Source organism: Salmo salar, chromosome ssa02, assembly GCF_905237065.1.
Source record: "Salmo salar chromosome ssa02, Ssal_v3.1, whole genome shotgun sequence".
NCBI classification, from domain to species: domain Eukaryota; kingdom Metazoa; phylum Chordata; class Actinopteri; order Salmoniformes; family Salmonidae; genus Salmo; species Salmo salar.
This window is the reverse complement of record NC_059443.1, coordinates 93,606,030-93,623,630: the sequence shown is the minus strand read 5'-3', so window position 1 is coordinate 93,623,630 and position 17,601 is coordinate 93,606,030. Positions and strand designations below refer to the sequence as shown.

The following is a 17,601-nucleotide window of genomic DNA, read 5'->3' as shown; positions in this document are numbered from 1 at the left end:
ACCGACCTTCAGATTTTGACAGTGACGTTGTAAGCACCGTGCCAAAATGTATGGTCTGAAAAACCACAACACCTGAGAAAAAAATAATGATTTCATTCTAAAGTAAAACAATTTGATATCGACCTTAAGATGTGCTTTCCACCGTGACAAAAGTATGTATTGTCTGAAAGTCCAAAACCACTGAGAATTAATTTTCACCATCAGAGAACAGTCTTTTTATAAGCTTTGCTGCCCCTTGTGAGGATCGAACTCACGACCTTCAGATTATGAGACTGACGCGCTGCCTGCTGCACCAACGAGGCAAATTAAATCATTTAGTGTAAGAAAAAAATATCGATACCGACCTTCAGATTTTGACAGTGACGTTGTAAGCACCGTGCCAAAATGTATGGTCTGAAAAACCACAACACCTGAGAAAAAAACAATGATTTCATTCTAAAGTAAAACAATTTGATATCGACCTTAAGATGTGGTTTCCACCGTGACAAAAGTATGTATTGTCTGAAAGTCCAAAACCACTGAGAATTAATTTTCACCTTCAGACAACACTGTCTTTTTATAAGCTTTGCTGCTCCGTGTGAGGATCAAACTCACGACCTTCAGATTATGAGACTGACGCGCTGCCTGCCGCGCCAACGAGGTACTTTTAAACATTCATCGTAAAGAAAAAATATTGATACCGACCTTCACTTTTTGACAGTGACGTTGTAAGCACCGTGCCAAAATGTATGGTCTGAAAAACCACAACACCTGAGAAAAAAACTATGATTTCATTCTAAACTAAAACAATTTGATATCGACCTTAAGATGTGGTTTCCACCATGACAAAAGTATGTTTTGTCTGAAAGTCCAAAACCACTGAGAATTAATTTTCACCATCAGACAACAGTCTTTTTATAAGCTTTGCTGCCCCTTGTGAGGATCGAACTCACGACCTTCAGATTATGAGACTGACGCGCTGCCTGCTGCACCAACGAGGTAAATTAAATCATTTAGTGTAAGAAAAAAATATCGATACCGACCTTCAGATTTTGACAGTGACGTTGTAAGCACCGTGCCAAAATGTATGGTCTGAAAAACCACAACACCTGAGAAAAAAACTATGATTTCATTCTAAAGTAAAACAATTTGATATCGACCTTAAGATGTGGTTTCCACCGTGACAAAAGTATGTATTGTCTGGAAGTCCAAAACGCCTGAGAATTAATTTTCACTTCATCTTCAGACAACACTTTCTTATTAAAAGCTTTGCTGCCCCGTGTTAGGATCGAACTCACGACCTTCAGATTATGAGACTGACGGGCTGCCTACTGCGCTAACGAGGCACATTTAATCAACAAATCGAAAGAAAAAAATATCGATACCGACCTTCACTTTTTGACAGTGATGTTGTAAGCACCGTGCCAAAATGTGTGGTCTGGAAAACCACAACACCTGAGAAAAAAACTATGATTTCATTCTAAAGTAAAACAATTTGATATCGAGCTTAAGATGTGGTTTCCACCGTGACAAAAGTATGTATTGTCTGAAAGTCCAAAACGACTGAGAATTTATTTTCACCTTCAGACAATAGTCTTTTTATAAGCTTTGCTGCCCCGTGTGAGGATCGAACTCACGACCTCCAGATTATGAGACTGACGCGCTGCCTGCTGCACCAACGAGGCACATTAAATCTTTAAATGTAAGAAAAAATATCGATAACGACCTTCACTTTTTGACAGTGACGTTGTAAGCACCGTGCCAAAATGTATGGTCTGAAAGTCCATAACACCTAAGAAAAAAACAATGATTTCATTCTAAAGTAAAAAATATAGATATCGATACCGACCTTCAGATTTTGACAGTGACGTTGTAAGCACCGTGCCAAAATGTATGGTCTGAAAGTCCACAACACCTAAGAAAAAAACAATGATTTCATTCTAAATTAAAAAATATAGATATCGATACCGACCTTCAGATTTTGACAGTGACGTTGTAAGCATCGTGACAAAAGTATGTATGGTCTGAACGTCAAATACCAATGAGAATTAATTTTCACTTAATCTTCAGAAAACACTGTCTTTAAAAAGCTTGGCTGCCCCGTGTGAGGATCGAACTCACGACGTTCAGATTATGAGACTGACGCAGTGCCTGCTGCGCCAACGAGGAACTTTCAAACAATAAGCGTAAAGAAAAAATATCGATAACGACCTTCAGATTTTGACAGTGACGTTGTAAGCACCGTGCCAAAATGTATGGTCTGAAAGTCCACAACACCTGAGAAAAAAACTATGATTTCATTCGAAAGTAAGAAATATAGATATCGACCTTAAGATGTGGTATCCACCGAAACAAAAGTATGTATTGTCTGAAAGTCCAAAACATCTGAGAATTAATTGTCACTTATTCTTCAGACAACACTTTCTTTTTAAAATCTTTGCTGCCCCGTGTGAGGATCTAACTCACGACCTTCAGATTATGAGACTGACGCGCTGCCTGCTGCACCAACCAGGCACATTAAAGCGTTAAGTGTAATAAAAAATATCGATACCGACCTTCAGATTTTGACAGTGACGTTGTAAGCACCGTGCCAAAATGTATGGTCTGAAAGTCCACAACACCTAAGAAAAAAACAATGATTTCATTCTATAGTAAAAAATATAGATATCGATACCGACCTTCAGATTTTACAGTGACGTTGTAAGCACCGTGACAAAAGTATGTATCGTCTGAACGTCCAATACCACTGAGAATTCATTTTCACTTCATCTTCAGAAAACACTGTCTTTTTAAGAGCTTTGCTGCCCCGTGTGAGGATCGAACTCACGACCTTCAGATTATGAGACTGACGCGCTACCTGCTGCGCTAACGAAGCACATTTAATCGACAAATCGAAAGAAAAAAATATCGATACCGACCTTCACTTTTTGACAGTGACGTTGTAAGCACCGTGCCAAAAGGTATGGTCTGAAAAACCACAACACCTGAGAAAAAAACAATGATTTCATTCTAAAGTAAAACAATTTGATATCAACCTTAAGATGTGGTTTCCACCGTGACAAAAGTATGTATTGTCTGAAAGTCCAAAACCACTGAGAATTAATTTTCACCTTCAGACAACACTGTCTTTTTATAAGCTTGGCTTCCCCGTGTGAGGATCGAACTCACGACCTTCAGATTATGAGACTGACGCGCTGCCTGCTGCGCCAACGAGGCACTTCTAAACATTAAGCGTAAAGAAAAAATATCGATAACGACCTTCAGATTTTGACAGTGACGTTGTAAGCACCGTGCCAAAATGTATGGTCTGAAAGTCCACATCACCTGAGAAAAAAACAATGATTTCATTCTAAAGTAAAAAATATAGATATGGATACCGACCTTCAGATTTTGACAGTGACGTTGTAAGCACCGTGACAAAAGTATGTATCGTCTGAACGTCCAAAACCACTGAGAATTAATTTTCACTTTACTTCAGAAAACACTGTTTTTTAAAAGCTTGGCTTCCCCGTGTGAGGATCGAACTCACGACCTTCAGATTATGAGACTGACGCGCTGCCTGCTGCGCCAACGAGGCACTTCTAAACATTAAGCGTAAAGAAAAAATATCGATAACGACCTTCACTTTTTGACAGTGACGTTGTAAGCACCGTGCCAAAATGTATGGTCTGAAAGTCCACAACACCTGAGAAAAAAACAATGATTTCATTCTAAAGTAAAAAATATAGATATCGACCTTAAGATTTGGTATCCACTGTGACAAAAGTATGTATTGTCTGAAAGTCCAAAACCACTGAGAATTCATTTTCACTTCATCTTCGGACAACACTGTCTTTTTAAAAGCTTTGCGGCCCCGTGTGAGGATCGAACTCACGACCTGCAGGTTATGAGACTGACGGGCTACCTACTGCGCTAACGAGGCACATTCAATCAACAAATCGAAAGAAAAAAATATCTATACCGACCTTCACTTTTTGACAGTGATGTTGTAAGCACCGTGCCAAAATGTGTGGTCTGGAAAACCACAACACCTGAGAAAAAAACAATGATTTCATTCTAAAGTAAAACAATTTGATATCGAGCTTAAGATGTGGTTTCCACCGTGACAAAAGTATGTATAGTCTGAAAGTCCAAAACAACTGAGAATTAATTTTCACCTTCGGACAACAGTCTTTTTATAAGTTTCCTGCCCCGTGTGAGGATCGAACTCACGAACTCCAGATTATGAGACTGACGCGCTGCCCGCTGCACCAACGAGGCACATTAAATCATTAAGTGTAAGAAAAAATATCGATACCGACCTTCAGATTTTGACAGTGACGTTGTAAGCACCGTGCCAAAATATATGGTCTGAAAGTCCACAACACCTAAGAAAAAAACAATGATTTCATTCTAAAGTAAAAAATATAGATATCGATACCGACCTTCAGATTTTGACAGTGACGTTGTGAGCACCGTGATAAAGGTATGTATCGTCTGAACGTCCAATACCACTGAGAATTAATTCTCACTTCATCTTCAGAAAACACTGTCTTTTTAAAAGCTTTGCTGCCCCGTGTGAGGATCGAACTCACAACCTTCAGATTATGAGACTGACGCGCTACGTACTGCGCTAACGAGGCACATTTAATCAACAAATCGAAAGAAAAAATTATCAATACCGACATTCATTTTTTGACAGTGACGTTGTAAGCACCGTGCCAAAATGTATGGTCTGAAAAACCACAACACCTGAGAAAAAAACTATGATTTCATTCTAAAGTAAAACAATTTGATATCGACCTTAAGATGTGGTATCCACTGTGACAAAAGTATATATTGTCTGAAAGTCCAAAACAACTGAGAATTAATTTTCACTTCATCTTCGGACAACACTGTCTTTTTAAAACCTTTGCTGCCCTGTGTGAGGATCGAACTCACGACCTTCAGATTATGAGACTGATGCGCTACCTACTGGGCTAACGAAGCACATTTAATCAACAAATCGAAAGAAAAAAATATCAATACCGACCTTCACTTTTTGACAGTGACGTTGTAAGCACCGTGCCAAAATGTATGGTCTGAAAAACCACAACACCTGAGAAAAAAACAATGATTTCATTCTAAAGTAAAACAATTTGATATCGACCTTAAGATGTGGTTTCCACCGTGACAAAAGTATGTATTGTCTGAAAGTCCAAAACCACTGAGAACTCATTTTCACCATCAGACAACAGTCTTTTTATAAGCTTTGCTGACCCGTGTGAGGATCGAACACACGACTTTCAGATTATGAGACTGATGCACTGCCTGCTGCACCAACGAGGCACATCAAATCATTGAGTGTAAGAAAAAATATCTATACCGACCTTCAGATTTTGACAGTGACGTTGTAAGCACCGTGCCAAAATGTATGGTCTGAAAAACCACAACACCTGAGAAAAAAACTATGATTTCATTCTAAAGTAAAACAATTTGATATCGACCTTAAGATGTGGTTTCCACCGTGACAAAAGTATGTATTGTCTGAAAGTCCAAAACGACTGAGAATTTATTTTCACCTTCAGACAACAGTCTTTTTATAAGCTATGCTGCCCCGTGTGAGGATCGAACTCACGACCTCCAGATTATGAGACTGACGCGCTGCCTGCTGCACCAACGAGGCACATTAAATCTTTAAATGTAAGAAAAAATATCGATACCGACCTTCACTTTTTGACAGTGACGTTGTAAGCACCGTGCCAAAATGTATGGTCTGAAAGTCCACAACACCTGAGAAAAAAACTATGATTTCATTCGAAAGTAAGAAATATAGATATCGACCTTAAGATGTGGTATCCACCGAAACAAAAGCATGTATTGTCTGAAAGTCCAAAACATCTGAGAATTAATTGTCACTTATTCTTCAGACAACACTTTCTTTTTAAATTCTTTGCTGCCCCGTGTGAGGATCTAACTCACGACCTTCAGATTATGAGACTGAGGCGCTGCCTGCTGCACCAACCAGGCACATTAAAGCGTTAAGTGTAAGAAAAAATATCGATACCGACCTTCAGATTTTGACAGTGACGTTGTAAGCACCGTGCCAAAATGTATGGTCTGAAAGTCCACAACACCTAAGAAAAAAACAATGATTTCATTCTAAAGTAAAAAATATAGATATCGATACCGACCTTCAGATTTTACAGTGACGTTGTAAGCACCGTGACAAAAGTATGTATCGTCTGAACGTCCAATACCACTGAGAATTAATTTTCACTTCATCTTCAGAAAACACTGTCTTTTTAAGAGCTTTGCTGCCCCGTGTGAGGATCGAACTCACGACCTTCAGATTATGAGACTGACGCGCTGCCTGCTGCGCCAACGAGGCACTTGTAAACATTAAGCGTAAAGAAAAAATATCGATAACGACTTTCAGATTTTGACAGTGACGTTGTAAGCACCGTGCCAAAATGTATGGTCTGAAAGTCCACATCACCTGAGAAAAAAAATATGATTTCATTCTAAAGTAAAAAATATAGATATCGACCTTAAGATGTGGTATCCACTGTGACAAAAGTATGTATTGTCTGAAAGTCCAAAACAACTGAGAATTAATTTTCACTTCATCTTCGGACAACACTGTCTTTTTAAAACCTTTGCTGCCCTGTGTGAGGATCGAACTCATGACCTTCAGATTATGAGACTGATGCGCTACCTACTGGGCTAACGAAGCACATTTAATCGACAAATCGAAAGAAAAAAATATCAATACCGACCTTCACTTTTTGACAGTGACGTTGTAAGCACCGTGCCAAAATGTATGGTCTGAAAAACCACAACACCTGAGAAAAAAACAATGATTTCATTCTAAAGTAAAACAATTTGATATCGACCTTAAGATGTGGTTTCCACCGTGACAAAAGTATGTATTGTCTGAAAGTCCAAAACGACTGAGAATTTATTTTCACCTTCAGACAACAGTCTTTTTATAAGCTATGCTGCCCCGTGTGAGGATCGAACTCACGACCTCCAGATTATGAGACTGACGCGCTGCCTGCTGCACCAACGAGGCACATTAAATCTTTAAATGTAAGAAAAAATATCGATACCGACCTTCACTTTTTGACAGTGACGTTGTAAGCACCGTGCCAAAATGTATGGTCTGAAAGTCCACAACACCTAAGAAAAAAACAATGATTTCATTCTAAAGTAAAAAATATAGATATCGATACCGACCTTCAGATTTTGACAGTGACGTTGTAAGCACCGTGCCAAAATGTATGGTCTGAAAGTCCACAACACCTAAGAAAAAAACAATGATTTCATTCTAAATTAAAAAATATAAATATCGATACCGACCTTCAGATTTTGACAGTGACGTTGTAAGCACCGTGACAAAAGTATGTATCGTCTGAACGTCAAATACCACTGAGAATTAATTTTCACTTAATCTTCAGAAAACACTGTCTTTAAAAAGCTTGGCTGCCCCGTGTGAGGATCGAACTCACGACCTTCAGATTATGAGACTGACGCAGTGCCTGCTGCGCCAACGAGGCACTTTCAAACAATAAGCGTAAAGAAAAAATATCGATAACGACCTTCAGATTTTGACAGTGACGTTGTAAGCACCGTGCCAAAATGTATGGTCTGAAAGTCCACAACACCTGAGAAAAAAACTATGATTTCATTCGAAAGTAAGAAATATAGATATCGACCTTAAGATGTGGTATCCACCGAAACAAAAGCATGTATTGTCTGAAAGTCCAAAACATCTGAGAATTAATTGTCACTTATTCTTCAGACAACACTTTCTTTTTAAAATCTTTGCTGCCCCGTGTGAGGATCTAACTCACGACCTTCAGATTATGAGACTGACGCGCTGCCTGCTGCACCAACCAGGCACATTAAAGCGTTAAGTGTAAGAAAAAATATCGATACCGACCTTCAGATTTTGACAGTGACGTTGTAAGCACCGTGCCAAAATGTATGGTCTGAAAGTCCACAACACCTAAGAAAAAAACAATGATTTCATTCTATAGTAAAAAATATAGATATCGATACCGACCTTCAGATTTTACAGTGACGTTGTAAGCACCGTGACAAAAGTATGTATCGTCTGAACGTCCAATACCACTGAGAATTCATTTTCACTTCATCTTCAGAAAACACTGTCTTTTTAAGAGCTTTGCTGCCCCGTGTGAGGATCGAACTCACGACCTTCAGATTATGAGACTGACGCGCTGCCTGCTGCGCCAACGAGGCACTTCTAAATAGTAAGCGTAAAGAAATAATATCGATAACGACCTTCAGATTTTGACAGTGACGTTGTAAGCACCGTGCCAAAATGTATGGTCTGAAAGTCCACATCACCTGAGAAAAAAACTATGATTTCATTCTAAAGTAAAAAATATAGATATCGACCTTAAGATGTGGTATCCACTGTGACAAAAGTATGTATTGTCTGAAAGTCCAAAACAACTGAGAATTAATTTTCACTTCATCTTCGGACAACACTGTCTTTTTAAAAGCTTTGCTGCCCCGTGTGAGGATCGAACTCAAGACCTTCAGATTATGAGACTGACGCGCTACCTACTGCGCTAACGAAGCACATTTAATCGACAAATCGAAAGAAAAAAATATCGATACCGACCTTCACTTTTTGACAGTGACGTTGTAAGCACCGTGCCAAAATGTATGGTCTGAAAAACCACAACACCTGAGAAAAAAACAATGATTTCATTCTAAAGTAAAACAATTTGATATCGACCTTAAGATGTGGTTTCCACCGTGACAAAAGTATGTATTGTCTGAAAGTCCAAAACCACTGAGAATTAATTTTCACCTTCAGACAACACTGTCTTTTTATAAGCTTTGCTGCCCCGTGTGAGGATCGAACTCACGACCTCCAGATTATGAGACTGACGCGCTGCCTGCTGCACCAACGAGGCACATTAAATCTTTAAATGTAAGAAAAAATATCGATACCGACCTTCACTTTTTGACAGTGACGTTGTAAGCACCGTGCCAAAATGTATGGTCTGAAAGTCCACAACACCTAAGAAAAAAACAATGATTTCATTCTAAAGTAAAAAATATAGATATCGATACCGACCTTCAGATTTTGACAGTGACGTTGTAAGCACCGTGCCAAAATGTATGGTCTGAAAGTCCACAACACCTAAGAAAAAAACAATGATTTCATTCTAAATTAAAAAATATAAATATCGATACCGACCTTCAGATTTTGACAGTGACGTTGTAAGCACCGTGACAAAAGTATGTATCGTCTGAACGTCAAATACCACTGAGAATTAATTTTCACTTAATCTTCAGAAAACACTGTCTTTAAAAAGCTTGGCTGCCCCGTGTGAGGATCGAACTCACGACCTTCAGATTATGAGACTGACGCAGTGCCTGCTGCGCCAACGAGGCACTTTCAAACAATAAGCGTAAAGAAAAAATATCGATAACGACCTTCAGATTTTGACAGTGACGTTGTAAGCACCGTGCCAAAATGTATGGTCTGAAAGTCCACAACACCTGAGAAAAAAACTATGATTTCATTCGAAAGTAAGAAATATAGATATCGACCTTAAGATGTGGTATCCACCGAAACAAAAGCATGTATTGTCTGAAAGTCCAAAACATCTGAGAATTAATTGTCACTTATTCTTCAGACAACACTTTCTTTTTAAAATCTTTGCTGCCCCGTGTGAGGATCTAACTCACGACCTTCAGATTATGAGACTGACGCGCTGCCTGCTGCACCAACCAGGCACATTAAAGCGTTAAGTGTAAGAAAAAATATCGATACCGACCTTCAGATTTTGACAGTGACGTTGTAAGCACCGTGCCAAAATGTATGGTCTGAAAAACCACAACACCTGAGAAAAAAACTATGATTTCATTCTAAAGTAAAACAATTTGATATCGACCTTAAGATTTGTGGTTTCGCACCGTGACAAAAGTATGTATTGTCTGAACGTCCAAAACAACTGAGAATTCATTTTCACTTCATCTTCAGACAACACTGTCTTTTTAAAAGCTTTGTTGCTCTGTGTGAGGATCGAACTCACGACCTTCAGATTATGAGACTGATGCGCTACCTACTGCGCTAACGAAGCACATTTAATCGACAAATCGAAAGAAAAAATATCAATACCGACCTTCACTTTTTGACAGTGACGTTGTAAGCACCGTGCCAAAATGTATGGTCTGAAAGTCCACAACACCTGAGAAAAAAACTATGATTTCATTCTAAAGTAAAACAATTTGATATCGACCTTAAGATGTGGTATCCACTGTGACAAAAGTATGTATTGTCTGAAAGTCCAAAACGACTGAGAATTTATTTTCACCTTCAGACAACACTGTCTTTTTATAAGCTTTGCTGCCCCGTGTGAGGATCGAACTCACGACCTCCAGATTATGAGACTGACGCGCTGCCTGCAGCACCAACGAGGCACATTAAATCTTTAAATTAAGAAAAATATCGATACCGACCTTCACTTTTTGACAGTGACGTTGTAAGCACCGTGCCAAAATGTATGGTCTGAAAGTCCACAACACCTAAGAAAAAAACAATGATTTCATTCTAAAGTAAAAATATAGATATCGATACCGACCTTCAGATTTTGACAGTGACGTTGTAAGCACCTGCAAAATGTATGGTCTGAAAGTCAACAACACCTAAGAAAAAAACTATGATTTCATTCTAAATTAAAAAATATAAATATCGATACCGACCTTCAGATTTTGACAGTGACGTTGTAAGCACCGTGACAAAATGTATGGTCTGAAAAACCACAACACCTGAGAAAAAAACTATGATTTCATTCTAAAGTAAAACAATTTGATATCGACCTTAAGATGTGGTTTCCACCGTGACAAAAGTATGTATTGTCTGAAAGTCCAAACCCACTGAGAATTAATTTTCACCTTCAGACAACACTGTCTTTTTATAAGCTTTGCTGCCCCGTGTGAGGATCGAACTCACGACCTTCAGATTATGAGACTGACGCGCTGCCTGCTGCGCCAACGAGGCACTTTTAAACATTAAGCGTAAAGAAAAAATATTGATACCGACCTTCAGATTTTGACAGTGACGTTGTAAGCACCGTGCCAAAATGTATGGTCTGAAAGTCCACAACACCTGAGAAAAAAACTATGATTTCATTCTAAAGTAAAAAATATAGATATCGACCTTAAGATGTGGTATCCACCGTGACAAAAGTATGTATTGTCTGAAAGTCCAAAACATCTGAGAATTAATTGTCACTTATTCTTCAGACAACACTTTCTTTTTAAAATCTATGCTGCCCCGTGTGAGGATCTAACTCACGACCTTCAGATTATGAGACTGCAGCGCTACCTACTGCGTTAACGAAGCACATTTAATCAACAAATCGAAAGAAAAAATTATCGATACCGACCTTCACTTTTTGACAGTGACGTTGTAAGCACCGTGCCAAAATGTATGGTCTGAAAAACCACAACACCTGAGAAAAAAACAATGATTTCATTCTAAAGTAAAAAATATAGATATCGATACCGAACTTCAGATTTTCAGTGCGTTTAACACCGTGACAAAAGTATGTATCGTCTGAACGTCCAATAACACTGAGAATTAATTTTCACTTCATCTTCAGAAAACACTGTCTTTTTAAAAGCTTTGCTGCCCCGTGTGAGGATCGAACTCATGACCTTCAGATTATGAGACTGACGCGCTGCCTGCTGCACCAACGAGGCACATTAAAGCATTAAGTGTAAGAAAAAATATCGATACCGACCTTCAGATTTTGACAGTGACGTTGTAACCACCGTGCCAAAATGTATGGTCTGAAAGTCCACAACACCTAAGAAAAAAACAATGATTTCATTCTAAAGTAAAAAATATAGATATCGATATAGACCTTCAGATTTTGACAGTGACGTTGTAAGCACCGTGCCAAAATGTATGGTCTGAAAGTCCACAACACCTAAGAAAAAAAACTATGATTTCATTCTAAAGTAAAAAATATAGATATCGACCTTAAGATGTGGTATCCACCGTGACAAAAGTATGTATTGTCTGAAAGTCCAAAACATCTGAGAATTAATTGTCACTTCATCTTCAGACAACACTGTCTTTTTAAAGGCTTTGCTGACCCGTGTGAGGATCAAACTCACGACCTTCAGATTATGAGACTGACACGCTACCTACTGCGCTAACGAAACACATTTAATCAACAAATCAAAAGAAAAAATTATCGATACCGACCTTCACTTTTTGACAGTGACGTTGTAAGCACTGTGCCAAAATGTATGGTCTGAAAGTCCACATCACCTGAGAAAAAACAATGATTTCATTCTAAAGTAAAAAATATAGATATCGACCTTAAGATGTGGTATCCACTGTGACAAAAGTATGTATTGTCTGAAAGTCCAAAACCACTGAGAATTAATTTTCACTTCATCTTCAGAAAACACTTTCTTTTTAAAAGCTTTGCTGCCCCGTGTGAGGATCGAACTCACGACCTTCAGATTATAAGACTGACGCACTACCTACTGCACCAACGAGGCAAATTAAATGATTTAGTGTAAGAAAAAAATATCGATACCGACCTTCAGATTTTGACAGTGACGTTGTAAGCACCGTGCCAAAATGTATGGTCTGAAAAACCACAACACCTGAGAAAAAAACAATGATTTCATTCTAAAGTAAAACAATATGATATCGACACTTAAGATTTGTGAGTTTCGCACCGTGACAAAAGTATGTATCGTCTGAACGTCCAATACCACTGAGAATTAATTTTCACTTCTCTTCAGACAACACTGTCTTTTTATAAGCTTTGCTGCCCCGTGTGAGGATCGAACTCACGACCTTCAGATTATGAGACTGACGCGCTGCCTGCTGCGCCAACGAGGCACTTTTAAACATTGAGCGTAAAGAAAAAATATCGATAACGACCTTCAGATTTTGACAGTGACGTTGTAACCACCGTGCCAAAATGTATGGTCTGAAAGTCCACAACACCTAAGAAAAAAACAATGATTTCATTCTAAAGTAAAAAATATAGATATCGATACAGACCTTCAGATTTTGACAGTGACGTTGTAAGCACCGTGCCAAAATGTATGGTCTGAAAGTCCACAACACCTGAGAAAAAAACGATGATTTAATTCTAAAGTAAAAAATATAGATATCGACCTTAAGATGTGGTATCCACCGTGACAAAAGTATGTATTGTCTGAAAGTCCAAAACATCTGAGAATTAATTGTCACTTCATCTTCAGACAACACTGTCTTTTTAAAGGCTTTGCTGACCCGTGTGAGGATCAAACTCACGACCTTCAGATTATGAGACTGACACGCTACCTACTGCGCTAACGAAACACATTTAATCAACAAATCAAAAGAAAAAATTATCGATACCGACCTTCAGATTTTGACAGTGACGTTGTAAGCACCGTGCCAAAATGTATGGTCTGAAAAACCACAACACCTGAGAAAAAAACAATGATTTCATTCTAAAGTAAAACAATTTGATATCGACCTTAAGATGTGGTTTCCACCGTGACAAAAGTATGTATTGTCTGAAAGTCCAAAACCACTGAGAATTAATTTTCACTTCATTTCAGACAACACTGTCTTTTATAAGCTTTGCTGCCCCGTGTGAGGATCGAACTCACGACCTTCAGATTATGAGACTGACGCGCTACCTGCTGCGCCAACGAGGCACTTTTAAACATTGAGCGTAAAGAAAAAATATCGATACCGACCTTCAGTTTTTGACAGTGACGTTGTAAGCACCGTGCCAAAATGTATGGTCTGAAAGTCCACATCACCTAAGAAAAAAACAATGATTTCATTTTAAAGTAAAAAATATAGATATGGATACCGACCTTCAGATTTTGACAGTGACGTTGTAAGCACCGTGACAAAAGTATGTATCGTCTGAACGTCCAATACCACTGAGAATTAATTTTCACTTCATCTTCAGAAAAAACTGTTTTTTTAAAAGCTTTGCTGCCCCGTGTGAGGATCGAACTCACGACCTTCAGATTATGAGACTGACGCGCTGCCTGCTGCACCAATGAGGCAAATTAAATCATTTAGTGTAAGAAAAAAATATCGATACCGACCTTCAGATTTTGACAGTGACGTTGTAAGCACCGTGCCAAAATGTATGGTCTGAAAAACCACAACACCTGAGAAAAAAACAATGATTTCATTCTAAAGTAAAACAATTTGATATCGACCTTAAGATGTGGTTTCCACCGTGACAAAAGTATGTATTGTCTGAAAGTCCAAAACCACTGAGAATTAATTTTCACCATCAGACAACAGTCTTTTTATAAGCTTTGCTGCCCCTTGTGAGGATCGAACTCACGACCTTCAGATTATGAGACTGACGCGCTGCCTGCTGCACCAACGAGGCACATTAAATCATTTAGTGTAAGAAAAAAATATCGATACCGACCTTCAGATTTTGACAGTGACGTTGTAAGCACCGTGCCAAAATGTATGGTCTGAAAAACCACAACACCTGAGAAAAAAACAATGATTTCATTCTAAAGTAAAACAATTTGATATCGACCTTAAGATGTGGTTTCCACCGTGACAAAAGTATGTATTGTCTGAAAGTCCAAAACCACTGAGAATTAATTTTCACCTTCAGACAACACTGTCTTTTTATAAGCTTTGCTGCCCCGTGTGAGGATCAAACTCACGACCTTCAGATTATGAGACTGACGCGCTGCCTGCCGCGCCAACGAGGCACTTTTAAACATTCATCGTAAAGAAAAAATATTGATACCGACCTTCACTTTTTGACAGTGACGTTGTAAGCACCGTGCCAAAATGTATGGTCTGAAAAACCACAACACCTGAGAAAAAAACTATGATTTCATTCTAAAGTAAAACAATTTGATATCGACCTTAAGATGTGGTTTCCACCATGACAAAAGTATGTTTTGTCTGAAAGTCCAAAACCACTGAGAATTAATTTTCACCATCAGACAACAGTCTTTTTATAAGCTTTGCTGCCCCTTGTGAGGATCGAACTCACGACCTTCAGATTATGAGACTGACGCGCTGCCTGCTGCACCAACGAGGTAAATTAAATCATTTAGTGTAAGAAAAAAATATCGATACCGACCTTCAGATTTTGACAGTGACGTTGTAAGCACCGTGCCAAAATGTATGGTCTGAAAAACCACAACACCTGAGAAAAAAACTATGATTTCATTCTAAAGTAAAACAATTTGATATGGACCTTAAGATGTGGTTTCCACCGTGACAAAAGCATGTATTGTCTGGAAGTCCAAAACGACTGAGAATTAATTTTCACTTCATCTTCAGACAACACTTTCTTATTAAAAGCTTTGCTGCCCCGTGTGAGGATCGAACTCACGACCTTCAGATTATGAGACTGACGGGCTACCTACTGCGCTAACGAGGCACATTTAATCAACAAATCGAAAGAAAAAAATATCAATACCGACCTTCACTTTTTGACAGTGATGTTGTAAGCACCGTGCCAAAATGTGTGGTCTGGAAAACCACAACACCTGAGAAAAAAACTATGATTTCATTCTAAAGTAAAACAATTTGATATCGAGCTTAAGATGTGGTTTCCACCGTGACAAAAGTATGTATTGTCTGAAAGTCCAAAACGACTGAGAATTTATTTTCACCTTCAGACAACAGTCTTTTTATAAGCTTTGCTGCCCCGTGTGAGGATCGAACTGACGACCTCCAGATTATGAGACTGACGCGCTGCCTGCTGCACCAACGAGGCACATTAAATCTTTAAATGTAAGAAAAAATATCGATAACGACCTTCACTTTTTGACAGTGACGTTGTAAGCACCGTGCCAAAATGTATGGTCTGAAAGTCCACAACACCTAAGAAAAAAACAATGATTTCATTCTAAAGTAAAAAATATAGATATCGATACCGACCTTCAGTTTTTGACAGTGACGTTGTAAGCACCGTGCCAAAATGTATGGTCTGAAAGTCCACAACACCTAAGAAAAAAACAATGATTTCATTCTAAATTAAAAAATATAGATATCGATACCGACCTTCAGATTTTGACAGTGACGTTGTAAGCATCGTGACAAAAGTATGTATCGTCGGAACGTCAAATACCAATGAGAATTAATTTTCACTTAATCTTCAGAAAACACTGTCTTTAAAAAGCTTGGCTGCCCCGTGTGAGGATCGAACTCACGACGTTCAGATTATGAGACTGACGCAGTGCCTGCTGCGCCAACGAGGCACTTTCAAACAATAAGCGTAAAGAAAAAATATCGATAACGACCTTCAGATTTTGACAGTGACGTTGTAAGCACCGTGCCAAAATGTATGGTCTGAAAGTCCACAACACCTGAGAAAAAAACTATGATTTCATTCGAAAGTAAGAAATATAGATATCGACCTTAAGATGTGGTATCCACCGAAACAAAAGTATGTATTGTCTGAAAGTCCAAAACATCTGAGAATTAATTGTCACTTATTCTTCAGACAACACTTTCTTTTTAAAATCTTTGCTGCCCCGTGTGAGGATCTAACTCACGACCTTCAGATTATGAGACTGACGCGCTGCCTGCTGCACCAACCAGGCACATTAAAGCGTTAAGTGTAATAAAAAATATCGATACCGACCTTCAGATTTTGACAGTGACGTTGTAAGCACCGTGCCAAAATGTATGGTCTGAAAGTCCACAACACCTGAGAAAAAAACAATGATTTCATTCTAAAGTAAAAAATATAGATATCGACCTTAAGATTTGGTATCCACTGTGACAAAAGTATGTATTGTCTGAAAGTCCAAAACCACTGAGAATTCATTTTCACTTCATCTTCAGACAACACTGTCTTTTTAAAAGCTTTGCGGCCCCGTGTGAGGATCGAACTCACGACCTTCAGATTACGAGACTGACGGGCTACCTACTGCGCTAACGAGGCACATTTAATCAACAAATCGAAAGAAAAAAATATCTATACCGACCTTCACTTTTTGACAGTGATGTTGTAAGCACCGTGCCAAAATGTGTGGTCTGGAAAACCACAACACCTGAGAAAAAAACAATGATTTCATTCTAAAGTAAAACAATTTGATATCGAGCTTAAGATGTGGTTTCCACCGTGACAAAAGTATGTATAGTCTGAAAGTCCAAAACAACTGAGAATTAATTTTCACCTTCGGACAACAGTCTTTTTATAAGTTTGCTGCCCCGTGTGAGGATCGAACTCACGAACTCCAGATTATGAGACTGACGCGCTGCCCGCTGCACCAACGAGGCACATTAAATCATTAAGTGTAAGAAAAAATATCGATACCGACCTTCAGATTTTGACAGTGACGTTGTAAGCACCGTGCCAAAATATATGGTCTGAAAGTCCACAACACCTAAGAAAAAAACAATGATTTCATTCTAAAGTAAAAAATATAGATATCGATACCGACCTTCAGATTTTGACAGTGACGTTGTAAGCACCGTGATAAAGGTATGTATCGTCTGAACGTCCAATACCACTGAGAATTAATTCTCACTTCATCTTCAGAAAACACTGTCTTTTTAAAAGCTTTGCTGCCCCGTGTGAGGATCGAACTCACGACCTTCAGATTATGAGACTGACGCGCTGCCTGCTGCGCCAACGAGGCACT

General features: G+C 38.6%; 10 non-coding genes across 10 annotated transcripts; all 10 read right to left on the bottom strand.

The window, feature by feature from the left end:
- Nucleotides 1-2,781: 2,781 nt before the first annotated feature.
- trnam-cau (transfer RNA methionine (anticodon CAU)) lies at nucleotides 2,782-2,854 on the bottom strand. The gene has a single exon. It is a non-coding gene; the product is annotated as a tRNA-Met (tRNA).
- A 3,401-nt stretch (nucleotides 2,855-6,255) lies between these two features.
- On the bottom strand, nucleotides 6,256-6,328 carry trnam-cau (transfer RNA methionine (anticodon CAU)). Its single transcript has one exon. It is a non-coding gene; the product is annotated as a tRNA-Met (tRNA).
- Nucleotides 6,329-8,129: 1,801 nt separating this feature from the next.
- trnam-cau (transfer RNA methionine (anticodon CAU)) lies at nucleotides 8,130-8,202 on the bottom strand. Its single transcript has one exon. It is a non-coding gene; the product is annotated as a tRNA-Met (tRNA).
- Nucleotides 8,203-10,911: 2,709 nt separating this feature from the next.
- trnam-cau (transfer RNA methionine (anticodon CAU)) lies at nucleotides 10,912-10,984 on the bottom strand. Its single transcript has one exon. It is a non-coding gene; the product is annotated as a tRNA-Met (tRNA).
- A 1,444-nt stretch (nucleotides 10,985-12,428) lies between these two features.
- On the bottom strand, nucleotides 12,429-12,501 carry trnai-uau (transfer RNA isoleucine (anticodon UAU)). Its single transcript has one exon. It is a non-coding gene; the product is annotated as a tRNA-Ile (tRNA).
- A 276-nt stretch (nucleotides 12,502-12,777) lies between these two features.
- trnam-cau (transfer RNA methionine (anticodon CAU)) lies at nucleotides 12,778-12,850 on the bottom strand. Its single transcript has one exon. It is a non-coding gene; the product is annotated as a tRNA-Met (tRNA).
- A 739-nt stretch (nucleotides 12,851-13,589) lies between these two features.
- Nucleotides 13,590-13,662, bottom strand: trnam-cau (transfer RNA methionine (anticodon CAU)). The gene has a single exon. It is a non-coding gene; the product is annotated as a tRNA-Met (tRNA).
- A 1,651-nt stretch (nucleotides 13,663-15,313) lies between these two features.
- Nucleotides 15,314-15,386, bottom strand: trnam-cau (transfer RNA methionine (anticodon CAU)). The gene has a single exon. It is a non-coding gene; the product is annotated as a tRNA-Met (tRNA).
- Nucleotides 15,387-16,825: 1,439 nt separating this feature from the next.
- trnat-cgu (transfer RNA threonine (anticodon CGU)) lies at nucleotides 16,826-16,898 on the bottom strand. The gene has a single exon. It is a non-coding gene; the product is annotated as a tRNA-Thr (tRNA).
- A 627-nt stretch (nucleotides 16,899-17,525) lies between these two features.
- trnam-cau (transfer RNA methionine (anticodon CAU)) lies at nucleotides 17,526-17,598 on the bottom strand. Its single transcript has one exon. It is a non-coding gene; the product is annotated as a tRNA-Met (tRNA).
- Between the last annotated feature and the right edge of the window lie 3 nt (nucleotides 17,599-17,601).